The sequence below is a fragment of the Lygodium microphyllum genome, chromosome 20 (genome assembly GCF_053477565.2).
Source record: "Lygodium microphyllum isolate KBCC chromosome 20, Lygodium_microphyllum_v1.1.10, whole genome shotgun sequence".
NCBI lineage: Eukaryota > Viridiplantae > Streptophyta > Polypodiopsida > Schizaeales > Lygodiaceae > Lygodium > Lygodium microphyllum.
This window is the reverse complement of record NC_141154.1, coordinates 32,787,602-32,801,837: the sequence shown is the minus strand read 5'-3', so window position 1 is coordinate 32,801,837 and position 14,236 is coordinate 32,787,602. Positions and strand designations below refer to the sequence as shown.

Below are 14,236 nucleotides of genomic sequence, written 5' to 3'. Positions count from 1 at the left end.
TACTAGGATTTAGGAAGGTGTTAGCCACATCCACTTCCTTCACAAGCTATTGGGCTTTGTTGGACTTGGTTGTTGTGGAGGGAGCAATTCTTAGGCATGTTATTCTCGTCAGTATGCTTTTGAATTTATTTTGACAGCTAGGAGACAACATCAACAAACTGTTGGAATGTTAAATTTGGTTTAAAGGTGTCTAGGTATTTTTTATCAAGTCATATTCTTTGATAGGATCAACGGGCCTTTACAATTTGCTAGGGAATGGGGCAACACCCACTTTTATCTTCCCTTTTTTTCCCAAGAGCAGCAACATCTTCACCTCTTCTCCTTCAGGAGGTACTTCGGCATCCTCTATCTCCTAGACTTCTATTCTTGTCTCTATAACTGTCTTTGTAGCTCTCTGTGGCTCTCTACATTGTTTTGTGCTGCACTATTCTATTTCTCCCTGGGAAGGTTGAACTTCGTTTTCTTAGAAGAGGGAATGTTCTCCTTTGTAATTGGAGGTTCTTCTTTTTTAGTACGTGTTATTGTGGAAATGTCCAATTCTACCAAATTGGAAGCAGGTTCTTGGGTCTTTTGTTGGGTATCAAAAGTATCTTTTATAGGAATTGAACTTGGACACTCTTTTGCAGTGTGGCCTTGTCCTTTTCATCGAATGCATAAGGGTTTGTAGTCCATAGACCTTCTAGGGTTTGGATAGTGCAGTGAGATATGACCCCTTTCTCCACATCTACAACACTCCACCTCTGATCTCTCTGGCCACTACCAGACTATCATCCTCTCTAACTTTGAGAGGGAAACCTCATTGGGCCAAAATTAGGACTGAATTCCCTAGGCTTTGGTCCAATGTCTTGCGTTGTCATTTTGGATTCTAGTAAGTTGAATCTTGCTTCTTCATCTTTATTTCTTCTTTGGTCCATCTCCTTCAAAGAGCAAATATCCTTTGTATGGTTCTTCCTTAAAAAATACGAACAAAAGGCTCCTAGAATGGTTGGTTTTCGGGTACATTCAGTGACTAAATGTCCTGCTTGGTGGCACTTTTTACACCATGTATTAGTTCGTATCACATCTCTTCCACCTCCTATGCAAAGGAGCGGATATATTAATGGTATTCACCTTCAGCATCATTTGTAGTTGTTCTGTGATCATATGCATCAACTCCTTCTTGATGCTTGCGACTGAATTGGACAGGTAGTCCTTCTAATTTTCACCTCCTGTAGTACTTGCAATAGGGTTTTGGAAACCTTTTGCAAGGAAATAGGGATTCTACTACAAGAAAATCTATCTTGTATCATAAATAAACATCTTTCTCATATTTGATATGTCCACAACAAGGAAAAGAACACCAAGAACAAGAAATCTTCACGCAGCTTCATAGAAACAATTCTCCCACAGCTTTAGCTAGAACCAAATGGATTATGTTCTTCATATTCTTCATAGAATTCATCGATATCACAAAGACACACTATAATATACCACTTTGAATAGAATTCATCACATAATATTCTTCTTCAATAGTTCCATAACTTTCTCTCACAATCTCTTACTCATAGATACATTGTTTTTCATAGAATTTGCTATCTCTTACTCACTCTCTCTCAATAGTACAATGAGGCAATCAAGAATTATCATTCATAACCCCTATTAGGTCGTGGATACCCCTCCCAAGAGGTATGTCTAGTATGAAAGGTCATCAAGTCCAGTATAGTGTCCCTTGAGAGCTCACTAATGTCACTATTACTTCAGAAGAAAAAAATAGAAAAATAGAAGGTCAATAGACTCAAACATGCACAATCAAACATTATCACGACATCAATAGAACATGTTACTAGAACATCATATTTCCACTATAAAACATCATGAGCTTTCAAAACACAATCAAAATCATCCAAAATACTCTCAAACACTTCCAAACCAACTAAAAATCACTAAAAATCCATCAAAAATCAACCATTCAGTCCACAAAAACAACAAAAATCCACCAAAAAAACAAATCATCTTAACCCTCAACAATTGTGATCCTCTCCCTTTTCTTTTCCCTCTCTTCCTCCCCTTACCTTGGCTTTGTGTTTACTTCTTGAGCTTTACCATGCTCTGAGATAACCTTATATTCTTTCAATCATTGTAGTTTTCTAATGGCTACCATGATTGTCTAGTCCGTTGTCATGTATTTTCTCTAAGATGTTATCCTTTGGAATGTACCCCACTCTTTGAGTCTATTGTCAAATATTCTAATACATTATTTGAGTATATGAGAATCCTTTTCTTTTGTTAAGTACTATCTTTGTGATACATTTGGTAGTCTTAATTTGGTTATGCTAACATTGTCATATTTGCAATGTTAGCATATCCATGTGTTGATTCCGAGAAAGACTGCTATTCCACAGAGTTAGTGCAATTTTCTTGCACCTAGCAACCACAACAAAAACTTGGACCCAATTACATATGGATACCACAATGATCTTTCACACATGCATAGGTCTATATGTGCATGCTCTCTCAAGGTCCACCAAAGAACGTCTAGCGTGTATTCTCATGGTAGTCTAGGCATGAGTAGTAGTGGCAATTTTGTCTCTTGAGGGTACTTCATTCCTCAGTGATGTGATGAATTTTTAGTGGAGAAAGCCACTCTACAACCCCACAAATAGCACTCACACTTTATTCCTAGACCTTGGGATATATAGCCTAGTCCATCAATCACTCTAAAGCTAGTACTTCTAAAGCTAGTAGGTCAGTTGTTTACATGCTAGCCAAACTAGTCTTATGGTTTTACCCATTCTACCTTGTGGTATTTCATTCTATACTTGGATGGCTACCTAAGCACAGGTTTTGTTTTCTTAAGTTTTTTGGCTCATTTAATATCTTCATTAGGTAGTTCAAGGTAGCATATATAGTCAATTTTCCTTAAGTGGATCCTTCCCCCATAAGATGGCCCTATTTGAGTCATTGATGCAAAAAGGGGTGAGAACTTGTCTTGCAATGAAAAATTAATGGGCAATGTTTGAGATACCATGGAAACATTTTGCTCATGGTTCTAGCTAGATAGGAGTTATACCCCAAAGTTAGAGAGACTATGTATGCTCAAGAAAGATGATGCCACAATCTAGATCTATACAACTCAATGTAATGCCTTGAGAGAATGTATATCCCTGAACACCTAGCCCACTGGTGAAATGTTGCACTCTCTACATGTGCAAGGATTTAATCAAGATATTCATAAAGCTTTGGCTTTGAAAGATCTATTCAATAATAGTTTGGAGTATTTCTATAATTGCACTAGGCTGCATTGAGATAGTTTTGGCTAAGGAAAAGAAAAATGGAGAAACTCAGTCAAGCCTACTGATAAACCTCATCATATGAAACCGAGTAACATTCTCTGATATGGATTTGAAACTAGAGGAAAAGAGTAGCAATGAGGAGGAGGACTCTAAGGATGAGGAGATGGAAAATCAGAAAGTCCAAGAGGAAGAACAAGGATTGCAAAAACTCATATGGCACTCACAAAAGCCTACAATCAAAATCATGCATGTCCCAAGTATAGTAATCTAGGTTATTTAGCTACATAATGCCCATAGTAAGATGAAAGAACACTAGCTCCGATTAGCTAGCTATTGCATTTGTTAGCTTGCTATCCATAATACAAAGGTAGACTATATGTATAATGCCCATAGTAAGATGGAACACACTAGGATTTGGAAAGGCACGGGAGGAGCATAGCTTTCCAATTGGAATACCCTCAAACCATCTACTATCACAGCCGTGGTAGTGGCTTACATATAACAAGACTATCCATCTCACAACATGGGCCAAGAAGGACGAGAAAAAAATCAGAGAGACAAACAAGGATATTACCGCCCCCCCCCAAATAAATAATGTTTCTTTTGTATGCAAGAAGAACACTGGAGATCAAAGTATCTCAAAGCTTAGTAGTATGATACTCATAAGTGGCAGAGTTAGGATCATACTTCATCGCCGTCTAACAATATAATAGAAATCAAAGAGCTCCCTAAGCTAGAAGTAGATGTGGTCACTTTCCCTCAAGTAAAAATCTCCAAAACCTAGTAGAAAAGCCAAATTGATAGTGTTGAGAGACTCACGTCTCCTTTTTATACTAGACTGGGACTAGATTCAAGACTCATAGGTATGAAAGAGACCATAGAATACCATATTGGGGAATATGGGAATTTCCCATAAGTTTGGAACACCTGGTCAAATCTTTGGATTTGTCATAACTTGAATATTATAACTCCAAATTGAGTGCTCTATAGCTCAATAGATTCCATTTTTGAAGCACTTTTCAATGATAGGTCACATCATATGGTTTTGAGAAACTTATGGGCATGTTATCCGGATGCCACCTTTTTAGTATTCAAAAAATGGGAATTGGGAGATTCCCAAACTCATTAATATTGTGTTATAGAACCATTGACAAAAATACAGAGACCATAGTCAATTTCAAATTGATATCAATATACTCTAGATTGAAAGGGACTATCAGAGTACTAACTGCGACAACATTTGCAATTTGACACTATCCACTAAGGTGGAAGGGAACTAGCCTGCTTCAATAAAACCAAGGCCTCATTCTCTTCACAGGTGATTCCAACCAAAGCAAGCACATAAACTAGTGGGACCTAGTCTCACTTATTACATGCATTATGATTCTTACATGGCCACTAAATTATCACTTATTATATTTAGTTTGCTACACCTACCTCTACAACTCGCATACTTATAGTGCTAGTTTATTAGTATAGTTAGTTATGTATTATTTGACTTAGTAGACTACTTTCCCTTATGATGTGTCTTATATATAGTTTTTGTATATTATATTGTATGAAAAAGAAGAAGAAAAAACCAGCAAGAAAACGTTTTTGGTCTCCATCTCTCTTCTTGTGTTCTTGAGTGAGCTTCCTCTTATGTGTATGATATGTGTTTAGCACAACAACTCAAGTAAGTCCCCCCACCACAAGATTCGTAACATGGTATTAGAGTGAGATTGGTTTTGAAAGCTAAAGTAAAGGAGAATAAGCAATAATTTGAGTAAGCAAGCAACGAATAAGAAGCTATTCTATTCTTTGACTCTTTCTCTTGGATAGTGCTTTATGGAGGCATTGGAAGTAGGGTAGAGAAAAAATCTTAGATTTATTTGAGATTTGGTGTATAAGAAAAGCATTATATATTGTACAAATCCATCCTTTAGGCCTTCAATGCTATTCTTTTGGCCATCTGAGGTCCATTCGAGCCCGGTTTTAGAGTCACAAGAGTACGTACAATAGTTTCAATATATACTATAATTCGATTATATTGATTGAAAGTAGGTGCACAGATTATAGATTTTGAATATGTAAGTCTTGCAGTGTTTGCCAAGAAAAAAGTACAAGTTTCAATTGCAAACATGTTCCAAATTATATATACTATTGAGCAGGCAGTAAAAAAGGCTACTTGGTGTATTGTTGTACACTTGTGAAAAGTTGCAAAAGACTTGCTTTCTATTTTGTATCAATTTTATGATAATGGTAGAGAAAAATGGAAATCCATTATTGAAAAGTTGGATAAGAACAACTATCCATCATAGAAATTTTGCATGATATACTTCCTTATTAGAAAAGGTCTTTTCAAGTTTGTTTCAAGTGAAAAAAAGGAGTGAGAGTTGAGTGACCCTACCATTGCACATGAATTAAAAGCATGAAAATGAGAAGAAGCCATGTGTGGGCATGAGATCTCATCTGAGTTGTATGTCATTATGTGGTCGGGTGGCAAAAAGGTGACCATTGTGGATCTAGCATTTGGGTTAGATAGAGTAGTTATGTTGATAGTAACTTGAGGCACAATGCATTAAGTTGCGTAGTATAAAAGGTATCATGGACCCCTATTTTGGGGTTCGAGGGCTACAAAAGCGGTCCTTGGGTGGGGATTGTAGAGGGGTTAGTGGCCCCCCTAATGGGGATTTGGGAGCAATACCCCTAGCCCGATGGTAAAGAGAATGTTCCCTAGTCAACTAGGAAAGGTTCATAGTATGGACAAATATGCCAAGGAGACTGCCTTCTCATGCTGTAAAAGGAAGACCTCTTTGAAGCTATTGTCAATCTATCTTTCACTCAATGAGAGTTCTTCTTTGTCTATCATTTGTCTAGATCACTATCTAAGCTTCATAATGGAAGTACATAGGTGGAAAAAGCCATCTTTGTATCAAACTGTTTGAAAATTATGAAGTGTCTATTGTCTTCATATTTGCTATGTGTTCTCTACTCTTTGCTCATATTTTTTCCACTCTACCATGTAATTTCTACATTGCAATCTATAGTCATTAACAATACTATGTTGGGGTATATAAAAAATGTAAAAACTTCACATACACCTTGGACAATCTTTGAGAATATGTTAGCGGTTTGAGATTCCATCCCTTATAGAAATTGTTGACTGAATCAGGCTTATGTTGCGCTAGGTTCAAAGAGAATGGGAAATGAAGAGAAGTATCGCACTTTGATCCCTTCTGCCCACCATGGTTCTAAAGTGATGCAAGTTAAGCTTTCTGATCTCTAATGTTCCATCAAAAATGCAATTTTTATTCCTTCTTAGAAAAGCTCTCGACTTACCAAGTCCACCCAACCATACATTTGGATCACTTGGGGTCCATCCTCCCACTTTCCTCTAGATACTATTTTTAATTACCTAATTACCTACCACTTTAGGTTCAACATATAAAAACAACTTGTTTGAATTATCTCCTGATACAATTTTGTTACAAGCCTTTAATTCAAGACACAAAAACAGAGTAAAGCAATCCCTTTTCCTTTAAGAAAAATAACTATTTACAATGTTTTCTATTCTAACTAGAATGATGTCAACCCAAAGGTATTATTCTTTCCAAGTTCAATTCCCAAAAAGTATTCTTTCGACATATCCATCACAAGATCTTTTATATACCAAGAATTAACATCCGTGTTTATTCATCAGATGTTTCATTAGATCAACAAAAATAAAAAAATATTAAGTCTCTTACGGACACAATACCTTCCTTCTACTCTCTTTGGTACATCTTGTACAAACCCAAGTTACCCCTTGGAATTTGTGGTAAAGAATTCTTTAAAAAGATGAAAAAAATTGTAATGAAGGGGACCTAGAGAGAGAAGGAGAAAAGGGAGAGACTGCCGAGAGGAGAGAGAAAGAGAGAGAAAGAGAAAGAAAGAGAGAGAAAGAGGGTGACGAGGAGAGAGAAAGACTAGAAGTAGAGAGAGAAAGGCAGCTGGCAGCCATGGAAGGACAGGGAAGAAGGTGAAAGGACAAATGTGTATTCATCAAATGGTTCCCTATGCAGTGTCCCTTACACCTTTTATACTTAGGTCAACTTGACCTAAGTATTTCTCTCCATTACAATCCATCCCCACTCAAAATGAAGTTTTTGTCCTAAAAAACAAAGATCGGACTTATTGGTATAGCCAAGTAGTGGGCTGCAGAGTACTACTCTGTACAACATTACAAGTAGCAAAAGATAGTGGGGGGGGGGGGTGGGTTTTAGCATAGACCCAGTCAAAGATTGTCTAATATTCAAGAGTAGTACTAGTCTATGCAGAGGGTCAAGGTCAGCCTGTAGCCACCCGGATCAAAAGGGAAAGTGGTATCGTTGCCATGCATTGGATCAGCTTCCATAAGGTCAAAGTCCAGTATAGCTGGAAGCATGATCATCATGGTGGTATTTTCTAGCTCTTCCATAAGCCTCTCAGGCATCACCATGCTCTGTATGACTGAAGCATATGAGGGTGAAGTCACCATTGCATGGACTGCATCAGCCCCTAAGTACTGCATATTCATGGACCCTACATTTTTAGTGATGTCCAAGCATTTAAACTGCAGGTCTGTGGACTGAAGGGGCTCCCACATGGGATCATGATCATCCAAATCCACATGCTGCCCATGATCTTCTTTCTTGAACTGAAGTTCTTGTTGTGGACCCATACCAAAATGGTCTTCAACAAGATCTTCTCCATCCTTTGCATCATAATACTCTAATACCAAGAGTATTTTAGCAGTCTTTGCCCTGCATGTGGCTTGATGATTACAAGATATTGGCTTCGCACATCGATAGCATAAGCCTGCAGCATGCAATTCCCGTATCATATCACTAGTAAGGTGTCTAATGCGTGTAGCCTTAGATAGCAATTTACACACCTGCTCATCAGCATTGGTCTGCTCAGTAATAGTTTTGACATGTTGCTCATAGATATCTTGCTGCTCATATACAACAGATGGCTGTCCATGCTCATGACCATAATGCTCATGCTGTCCATATGGATGGTCATACCAATGTGGCTGCTACTCATAATGATATTCATGCTGTCCATACTGCATATGGTGATAATAGCCCTACTGCGCATCAGAGGGACAATGTGGTTGAGCATATGGATTTGTTTCCACTGATGTTTGCTCCTCACGTACATAAGCATGATGCTCATATACAATAGATGGATGTTCATGCTCATGACCATAATGCTCATGCTGTCCATATGGATGGTCGTAGGAATGTGGTTGCTGCTCATAATGATACTCATGTTTTCCATACTGCATGTGGTGATAATAGCCCTGCTACGCATCACACGCATAATCGTCATAAGCATGCTGCCTTTGATCATTGATCCCACAGCATTGGTCATGCTGTCCATAATCTCTATGAGAATGCATGTCACAAAAATGTTCATGCTGCTATCCAAATACATCTATTTGTTGTTGACTACTACCAAAACTTGGTCATATTGTTGCCCATAAACATGCTGCCCAAGATTGCATGAAGATTGTTCAACATGACTACAATGGTGTTCTTCCATCCTAGGCTGACCATGAGTATGATGATTGGCAAGTCCATGAGCATAGGTATCAGCATGATGTCGGTCATAATCACTTGCTTGCCACTCTTGCATTGCAGTAGGGTCTCCATGAGGCAGCTGCCCATATGGTTGAGTGGCATAAGAATCTCCATATGCATGTTGTTGATAGGAACCATGTTGTTGTCCATAGGGACAATATGGTTGAGTATATGCATACATGATGCCTACTAATGTTGCTCACTGTTGCTTTAAACTTCAAACCACGTAAGAAACTGTTGCCCACTATTGCTTCAAGCCTCAGAACTGTTGCTCACTGCTGCTACAGATTTCAGACCACTTAAGCAACCATTGCTCATTATTCAGGGCTCACAAACATATTCACCACTACTGTTTGCATTCAGAGCATCTTCGTTCAATGATGACAATTGAGATGCAATCACTGAGTATTTTGCAAGTGCATACGACACACTGTTATTGTCAGAATAGAGTGTTTATGGATCAAGTATCAGTATTCACTATTTGACTCTACTATTCTTATTCCACAGGCTGTTGCTGTAACTAATGTGTCCAGCAACCAACCTGCAATCTACTTTAGATCTGTCAATCTCCCTGAATATTCACACAGAGCCTTCAGAGAATGCCTCTAAATGCTGTAACTGATGTGTCTACATATATGAACTGAATGCTATTCACACAGAGCCTTCAATTCCAACAACCAACCTGCAATCTACTTCAGATCTGTCAATCTCCCTGAGTGATGTAAAGAGATTGTCAAGAAACCTTAGAGCTTTGCAGATTTGACTACTTAGGCTCAGATAAACCAGGTTTGGTCATACACAACCAACGCATCACAAGCTTAACATTGTGCCAAATCAGTCTTAAACTGAGCATCAAGACCCTCACTCAAACAGAGGATTAAGACCCTGGAAGCTCTACCACTGAATCAAGAGTGGACAATAATCAGTCCTCTTCCTCTTCTTTGAGTCTTCTCTTTTCAGCCTCATCAAAAGATTCATTTTCAGCCTCCTTGTTCTAGGTCATCCATTCTTCAACAACTTGCTTGGCGTAAGCAGGATCATCGCAGACCAAAATATTGTCAAAGAATGAACCAGCTTTAACCTGCCAAAGCTCCATCCCAAAATATTTCAAAGGTTTGAAAACATACAGATCTGGGTCATCTTCAAACTCTGGGTTATCTATCCATGGAATTTTCCAGTTCCCTTTGTAACTTGGATTCTTTACTTTCTTGCCTTTCCATGGACCTTTGTAATCTGGGTTAGGGACTTGAGGAGGGCTCCATTCACCATTTATTGCATCGTCCCAGTCAGTAGGCTTTTTAGCATTTGGATCAGGGATCTCTGGGGGAATCAAGTCATATCCCTCTGGTTTACCAGCATCAAGGTCAAATATGTACTCCCTATCATCCCAATCAACAGGCTTCTTGGCATTCACACCCTTAATTTTCCGAGGTGGCAAAATATCCCAATCAGTGTAGAAGCTTCCAGATTCCCGTTCTCTGTTGTCAACAAGAATGGAATATGATGCATCTGGCCGAATAATGAAGGTGTAAAAGTGTGTGAGCAAGAGTCGACAATAATCAGTCCTCTTCCTCTACTATCAATGCCCACCATCAAACTTCAGATATTTCCAGTTACTTACAGACGTTGCAAAGGTTATTGCTTTTGATCTCAACTACTACTGCTCTCACAGTTTCTAACTGGGTAATGGGCTGCAAGCAACCATTCCTCTTTGGGGAAGTTACATGGCACTTCACCAATCAGCAGTAGCAGCCAGGCAATATCCATGTGCGATATCCAATGGTATATGATCTAGCAGCTGCTTTGCCTGCATCAACTGCTCTAGCATTTTTGGGGTGTGGTAAGTAGCCAAATGAAATGTCCAACCAAGCCTGATGTTGAACTTAGCCATTGACAAATGGAAAGATCAAATGATCTTGTATTTGTTGAACTTAGCCATTGACAAATGGAAAGATCAAATGATCCTGTATTTGTTGGACATGGGTTGAAGAAGCAAATTCCATTGCAAAGAGCACCTCAAATGTTGCAGCCTGATGGTGCTAAGGTTGGTAGTGGGCCAATGCATGCCCCTAGCACGTCATTACTAGCATTTCGCGCACCCTTACCTGCTATGCCAGCTTCTAAACTTTCATACAGCTTACTGCTAACAGGAGTGGTGCAGCCAGAGGCAATTCACGAGCTTCGTAAACTCTTGGTTATAGTCTCTGCTGAAGCTAGCAGAGCTTTTGTGGGCAAGCTTCAAATGCGAGCATTGATGCGACAGACTCTAAAGTTGGTACAGATGTAACCAAACAAAGAGCCATGTCTTCTGGAACATTGGCTTTGATGTGTGATGAGCAAGACAGTGTGTTCACTGCACCGGCATCTCCATCTGGGTCTAATATTGGTAGTATTTCCACACACAAGTCATCATCTGTGACAATGCAAGGCAAGAAAAGGCTATCCTTTCAGAGTTTCGAGACTGTTTGCAAAGGATAGTTTCTGTTGGTAATAAGAGGGCTTGACTGACAAAAGCAAGCTCGACTCTCAGAGCTTTTCATTCACATTGTTCCAGACAAGGCGACCAACACATTGACCATCATCGATAGCGGTATTGGTATGACAAAGCAGATCTGCAACAATCTTGGTACTATAGCCCGATCCAGTACTAAGGAATTCATGGAAGCCCTGGCTGTCGGGGCAGACGTCAGCATGATCAGTCAGTTTTATTCTGCATATCTCTGCTTAGCACTCTGGGAGCGATTATGATGTCGATCTTGATGATCTTCTCTAATAGGAGCTCTGATGTAATGCACAATCCTGAGACCCGCCTCCTCACGTGCAGGAGTTATCGAGATTCCCAGAGTTCACCAAGATTCTGCCCCTTTTATGAGCTCACGATTGAGATCGCATGATAAAATGAAGGCCTGCTCTCTGCAACACTCTTCTCAGGTCAGAGACACAGAGGTCATGGGTCGAAGTCTGCAAGCTTGTCTAATCCTGCTGCTTTTGGGTCTTTTGCCTCTTCCATCAGCTTTGGCAGACGTTCCTCATGTCTGCCCTGTGACTGATTACACTTGCTCATCAATGCACGATGACTCGCGTGCCAGATTTGACCTTCTTGGCCCCTGCAGAGGCCACTACTTTGGCCTTGTCCACGCCAATGCTTGTCGCTGTCTTGATCTTCTTGTTGTAATCAGCGAGCTTGGTGTTGCTGGAGTTCTGCTTCTGGTCAGCGCCGATGGAGGCCTTGGAATTGTCGTTCTTGTAGCCCTTGCAAATCGTTGAAGAGGGGAAATGAAGACACGGTGTACTGACAAATAGAGAACAGCTGGGGGGTAGGAAGTGCAGCAAATCATTGAGGTGCAATGACTGGTGGAATGGTGCAGGAGGCTTGGTTAAGAGTCCCCCTCGACCTGCATCTGCTAAATCTGGTGGACGCCCATCTTCTATTCATGGATTTTCCGACTTTGGGTTCTGAGAAAAACCCAAACCTTCAACCTTAGCAAAGGCCACTGGAGGTAGGTTGGCAGGCCACCACCTGCGGCAAAAGCAAAGCCTCTGGCCTATTTTTCTCTGTCTTTTTTGTGCCCTCTGTCCGGCAGCTAGGTGCAGTCTCTTGTTCTTGCTCTTCTTGGGTCAAGGCGGAAGCTTCTTGCTCGCCAATGTCTTCTTCATCGGTGTGGGAGAAGTCGAGGAGGTCATCTACTTGGAAATTGAGAGGGTCAGGGCATGATGATGGCCAGGGGTCAAGAAGACAAGTCTATGAAGTCATTGCTGGGAGGCAAAGGAGCAAACCGTGCAGAGATGGCCAGCTTGTTTACAGGCAATCCTGGCTCTGTGGACCTCCATTATCCACAGCATGCAGTGGTAGCGGAGAAATGGTCAGTTTGGTGGTTTTCTTCTAAATACATCTAAAGCTTCTGTGCAAACTCCAAGAAGGCTGCCATCTCTGGTACCCCTTGATTTCTGTGGCCTTTCAATGTTGTACCCGTCCTGATATACCTGTGCACCTAAGTAACTAGGGTTCCTGAACTAAAAAGAAACTAAAACTAGAGGGAGGAGAGAGAGAGGAGGATCAAAGATCGGAGCTCTGATACCAACTATAATGAAGGGGACCTAGAGAGAGAAGGAGAGAAGGGAGAGACTGCAGAGAGGAGAGAGAAAGAGGGTGATGAGGAGAGAGAAAGACTAGAAGTAGAGAGAGAAAGGCAAGAAGAGGAGAGAGAAGTGGCTGGCAGCCATGGAAGGACAGGGAAGAAGGTGAAGAAGGTGAAAGGACAAATGTGTATTCATCAAATGGTTCCCTATGCAGTGTCCCTTACACCTTTTATACTTAGGTCAACTTGACCTAAGTATTTCCCTCCATTACAAAAATTGTATTTTATGAATGCAACTTTTGTTGCTAGTTCATGGAATGATGGCCTACTAGCTACCTTAACAATAAAAATATAATTCTTGGGGATCCATGTTGATGAGTGCTTGGTTGATGGTATTCACAACTTTGTTTGTAATCCTATTACTCATCATTCTATTTGTAGTAATTGTGTGTGCAGTGTTATTGGCAGCTCCTGCCTGCGTGACCTTCATAACTTTCTTCTTCGGGGCCATGGTCTTTAATTGTGAGATCGTAGAGGGGATTTTTGGCAAGAGAGCTTGGGGTCATCACAATTGGATTGATGGGAATTTGATTGATAGGGATTGGTGATCACTAGGATTTTAGAAAAATCGATAAGAGTCTTGATTCCTTAGGGAAGTAGGGTAGAAGGGATGGAGAATTCGAATTCAAGAGCTCACGGAGTGTCCTCTTTGTCTTCGTGATGAAAATCCTCATTCTCATGCTTCTCTTGCCTCTCTCCCTCTTGATCTATACTCTTGAGAAGGGCCTCTCCTCTCTTGCTCAAGCTGCCCTCCAACGGCTTAAATTTGGAGATCTAGATTGCTGAAGAAAAAGCATGAATTTTTCTTTTGTATTACACAAACAATCTCCAGCAATCTCCCCCTCTTCTCAGTTCAGCAAGAGGCTTGGATTGAAGCAATCATCCAAGAGCTAGGTGAATCAGTCATGGCATCTCTCGTAGCCTCTCTGGACCTCAAAGATCAAATCGTCAACATCAGATTGCATCTTGAAAGCTTCTAGATGGTTTATTTTAATAAAAAAGGGGGAGCGGCTTACTCATCATTGTTTAAAAAAGGGGGAGCGGCTTACTCGTCGTTGTTTCTTCTTTTTCTTCTTATTATCATAAGATTTTAAGCTTTAAAGCTTAAAGATTTGAGACTTTTTTGCTTTACTAAGTCTTAAATGTGTTTGATCAATTTTGACTTATGGCCCATGACTCATGTTCACATGGTAACTTCCGTGAGATAGATGGCTACAATCGCTATCAATTTAGGAAAATT

At 40.1% G+C, this 14,236-nt stretch overlaps 1 pseudogene; it reads right to left on the bottom strand.

Moving 5' to 3' along the window:
- Positions 1-8,308: 8,308 nt before the first annotated feature.
- On the bottom strand, positions 8,309-10,624 carry LOC148018818 (calreticulin-3 pseudogene; annotated as a pseudogene).
- Between the last annotated feature and the right edge of the window lie 3,612 nt (positions 10,625-14,236).